The sequence below is a fragment of the Mus caroli genome, chromosome 15 (assembly GCF_900094665.2).
Source record: "Mus caroli chromosome 15, CAROLI_EIJ_v1.1, whole genome shotgun sequence".
Lineage (NCBI taxonomy): Eukaryota > Metazoa > Chordata > Mammalia > Rodentia > Muridae > Mus > Mus caroli.
The window spans coordinates 28,713,375-28,718,566 of NC_034584.1; the positions used below are offsets into that span (position 1 = coordinate 28,713,375).

Genomic DNA, 5,192 nt, shown 5'->3' on the forward strand with positions numbered 1-5,192 from the left:
GTAGAAACAATGACATCCATGGCCTCTTTGAAATACTAAATAAAAATACTTGCCAATATCCTGTAAAAATACTTAAAACGACAAAACAATTGATCTTCCTGACTGATTCTAACTCAATTCACTTAGTGTGATAATTTTATGTTCATACATTTTCCTTCAGATGACTTTTATTCTTATTTGTAACTGAAAAAAATTCACTGTACTTATGTACTACCTTTTCCTTATGCATTATACTGTTGAGTGGCACCTGGGTTGAATCCATAACTGAGTTATTGTGAACAGTACTGCAATAAAGTTAATGTGCAGAATCTCTGCTAAATTGACTTGAGAGTCTTTCATGTACATGCTCAGGAAGGACACAGCCAAGTCTTACAGTACACGTAGTTTTAGTGCTTTGCAGTTCTCCCACAAGTGGTCCTCACAATGACTGAAATAGTTTACATTCCCACCAGCAGTACCTACAAATCCATTTTCTACATTCTCACTAGCATTTGTTATTCTTTGTTTTATAATAATTGTCTTTTTAATTAAGATAAGATGGAATCTTGATATGGTGGAAATCCTCTAAGTCTATATTATTATAATCTTGGTTGCTGTTTTATAATAAATACCCATTATTATATTGAGAAATGTTCTTTGTATTCCTACTTTATTCATGACTTTTTTTTTAATTTTGTAATTATATTTAGGTACAGAAAATTTAGTGTACATTTAACCCAATTTAGTGGCAAGTTCTTTAGCCTTTGCTTTTTCCAGCTTGGCAATGCGAGCTACAGACTTAGGGCCCAGGACGTTGCCTTCCCAGTGGCGACGGATCTTGTCATATCTGTCATTATAATTGGTCTTAATAGCTTCCACCAGCTTAGCCAGAGCACCCTTGTCTTCCGAGTTAACCTGTGTGAAGGCAACAGTGGTGCATGTCTTCCTGTGGACCAGGTGCCCCAGCCTGGCCTTTCCCTTGATGATGCAGTAGGGCACCCCCATCTTTCGACACAGGGCAGGTAGGAAAACCACCAGCTCAATGGGGTCTACGTCATGGGCAATCACCACCAGCTGAGCCTTCTTGTTCTCCACCAAGGTGGTGACTGTATTGACTCCTGCTCAGAGGACAGGTGGTCTCTTAGTTGGGATGTCACCTTTGCCAGCAGCTTTCTTCTCGGCACGGGCCAGTAGCCTTTGCTTCTCTTGCTTTGTCTCTGGCCTGTACTTGTGGGCGAGCTTAAGCAGCTGAGTAGCTGTCTGTCTGTCCAGCGCCTGGGTGAACTGGTTAATGGCAAGGAGGGACATTGAGCCGCTTGTAGAGGATGGCTCTTTGCTGCTGCAGCCTGATGTAGTGGGGCCATTTGACGAAGTGCGTTAAATCTCGTTTGGGCTGGATGTCCTGTCCAATGCCGAAGTTCTTAGGCCTCTTCTCAAACAGAGGGTTGACCACCTTCTTGGCCTCCTGCTTCTTGACGATGGCGGGGGCCGGGGCCACCTTCTTCCCCTTGGCCTTCTTCCCTTTGGGCAACTTGCTTGGCTGCTGGAGACTTTTATCATGAAGGGATGTTGAATTTTGTGAAGAGTTTTTTCTGTATCTATTTAGAAAGACATGTCATTTTTGTCTATAAGTTCACTTACAATGCATAATATTTATTGAGTTACGTGTGTTGACTGGTTATTAGATCCCAACTTAATCATGGTGAACGATTTTTCGTGTATTCTTGAATTCAGTTTTCAAGATATTATTGAGAATTTTTATATCTATGTGCATTAATAGCTGTCTTAGTTAGGGTTTTACTGCTGTGAACAGACACCATGACCAAGGCAAGTCTTATTTAAAAAAAACAAAAACAAAACAGAACTTTAATTGGGGGTAGCTTACAGGTTCAGAGGTTCAGTCCATTATCATCAAGGTGGGAGTATGGCAGCATCCAGGATGTCATGGTGCTGGCAGAGCTGAGAGTTCTATGTCTTCAACCAAAGGCTACTAGTGGAAGACTGACTTCTTATCAACTGGGGTGACAGTCTTAAGCCCATACCCACAGTGACAGACCTACTCCAACCAGGTCTACCTATTCCAACAAGGCCACACCTCCAAATGGTGCCACTCTCTGGTCCAAGAATATATAAACCATCACAATAGCCTACAATTTTGTTCCCTTTATTGTGCCTTTATCTGGTTTAGGTAACAGACTAACACTGGTTTCATAAAGATTTTGGTAGCATTATATCCAATTCTAGTTTATGAAGGAGTTTGATAAACAATCCATATTAGTTATTCTTGAAAGGTCTGATAACTTTCAAGCTCTGAATCCACCTGGGGCTGCTAGATTCTTATTTTTCCAAATATATTTTTATTACTGCCTCAATTCTATTGCTTATTATACAGTTTTAAAGTTGTTTGAATACTTAGCTAAACTTCAGTAGGTGATATGTCTAGAAATGAATTCACTTCTTTCATATTTTACAACTTATTAAAATACAGGATTTTGAGGAATGCCCCAATGGCTTTCTGAACTGCATCAATATCTTGTAATGTGTCCTTTTTTAGTCTCTAATCTTATTAACTTTCATCTTCTCCCTCTTTCTTTTAATAAGTTTGGTTAAGGACTTTTCAATCTTTTTTAACATTTAAAAGAACCTTTCCATTTATTAAATGTATTCCTTAACAACTTAATACATGTATGTAATACATTCTGGTTACTGTTTTTCCATTGACCCATATCCCTTATCAATAGCCCCTCCCTTAAGTTCTTTCCTCAGATTCAAGAATCAGTGTAGCTGTCCAGCAGCCACAGAGAACTGGGTACCTGAAAGGGAGACTGGAATGAAAAAGGAAGGGTGAGAGAAGGATGAAGCCAAGACAAAGTTTTCTGATAAAGGCTCAAAGTTTGATACTCAGCTCTGCATTTATATAGAGGAAAACCATAGACCCATCCTTTGTTTCAGCTGGATTATGTTGCAAAGCAAGCTCAGCAGGCAGTCTGCTCCTGCAGGAAACCACAGAAGCAGCAAGGTAGAAGAACTCCACCTAGGTCAGCTAGATCTGTGGAAGACCAACTGTGGCAAAAAATTAAGTTCTGTTTATCCTGCTCAAGGCTGGGGGAAAAGCACAAATCAACACTTTGTTTCTTCAATTCTATGTACTTTTTGGTGGTTTTCTCAATTTTATTTATTGCTACACTAGTCTTTATAGTTTATCTACTGTGTATGGATTTTTTTTTATTTTGTATTGCTTTGCCTATTCTTGGTTTTGCAAGGTCCTAAAGTGCATCATTATTTATTTGAAAACATTTTTTTTGATTTTTTAGTTAGTTAATTATTTTATTTACATCTCAAATGTTGCCACCCACCAGATCCCCCATTCCCCTCTCCTTTGCCTCTGAGAGCCCCCATCCCCTTACCCTGGGGCATTAAATCTCTACTGGATTGGACCCATCCTCTCCCACAAGACAGACAAGTCAGCCTGCTGCTACAAATGTGCTGGGGCCTTGGACCAACCCATAAAAGCTCTTTGGTTGGTGGCTCGGGCTCTGGGAGCTCCCAGGGGTCTGGAATAGTTGACACTGTTGTTCTTCTGATGTGGTTCCAATTCCCTTCAGCTCCTTCAGTCCTTCCCCTAACTATTCCATGGGGTTCCCGATCTCTGTCCAATTCTTGGCTGTGAGTATCTCCATCTATCTCAGCCAACTGCTGGTAAAGCCTCTCAGAGGGCAGCTATGCTAGGCTCCTATCTGCAAGCACAACATAGCATCGGTAATAGTGTCAGGGATTGGTGCCTGCCCAGGGGATGGATCACAAGGGTCACTGGTCAGCCATTCTGTAAGCCTCTCTTCTATTTTTTTTCCCTACATTTCTTTTAGACAGGAGCAATTTTGGGTCAAAAGTTTTATAGATGGGTTGATGTTTCATCCCTTCACTGGAGGATCTGTCTGACTATAGGACATGGTCTCTTTAGTTTCCATACCCCACTGTTGGGCATTTCAGCTAAGATCACCCACATTGAGTCCTGTGAGTCTCTCCCATTCCAGGTCTCTGGAACTTTCTAGAGGTTCCCCCCATTCCAACCCCTGGCAGCTGCATATTTCCATTCATTCTGCTGGCCCTCTGGGCCTCACTCCTGCCCCCCCCATGCCTGTTCCTGCCCCCTTTTCCTGCCTACTCCCCTCTCCCACCTAGGTTCCTCCCTACATCTGCCTCCCATGATTATTCTGTTCTCCCTTCTAAGTGTGATTGAAGCATCCATACTTGGGCCTTCCTTCTTGCTTAACTTCTTAGGGTCTGTGGAGTATATTATGGCTATTCTGTATTTTGGGGCTAATATCCATTTATAAGTGAGAACATAGCATGTCTTTTTAGGTCTGGGTTACCTCACTCAGGATGACATTTTCTAGTTCCATCCATTTGCATGCAAAATTCCTTGATGCCCTTGTTTTTAACAACTAAATGATATTCCACTGTGCAAATGAACATTTTCTGTATCCGTTTTTTGGTTGATAGACATCTACATTGCTTTCAGTTTCTGGATATTATGATAAGGCTATAATGGAGCATGTGTCCTTTTGAAATGGTGGAGCAACTTTTTGGGTATATTCCCAAAAGCTGTATAGCTGTGTCTTTCGGTACAAATATTTTCAGTTTTCTGAGGAACTGGCAGATTTATCTCCAGATAAATCTGGATTTTACAAGTATGAAATCCCACTAACAATGGAAGTATTCCTCTTTCTCCACATACTCACCAGCATCTGCTATCACTTGAGTTTTTTATCTTAGCCACTCTGATTGGGGTAAGGTGGAATCTCAGGGTGATTTCGATTTGCATTTCCCCATGAATAAGAATGTTGAACATTTCTTTAAGTGCTTCTCACACATTAGAGATTCCTTTGTTGAGAATTCTTTGTTTAGCACTGGACCCCATTTTTTTTTATGTTCAAAGTAGTCTTATTTATTTTTTTATTAGATATTTTCTTCATTTACATTTCACATGCTAATGCTATCCCAGAAGTCCCCTATGCTTCCCCCCATCCCCCACCCCCAGCACTGCTCCCCAGCAGAACCACTCCCATTTCCTGGCCTTGGCATTCCCCTGTACTGTGGCATACAATCTTCTCAAGATCAAGGGCCTCTTCTCCCAAAGATGGCCTATAGGCCATCTTCTGCAACATATGCAGCTAGAGACACAAGCTCTGGGGGGTACTGGGTAGTTCATA

General features: G+C 41.2%; 1 pseudogene; it reads right to left on the minus strand.

Annotated features, from left to right (window-relative positions):
- Positions 1-711: 711 nt before the first annotated feature.
- The window catches only part of LOC110310796, a 39,120-nt pseudogene continuing 34,639 nt past the window's right edge, over positions 712-5,192 (minus strand).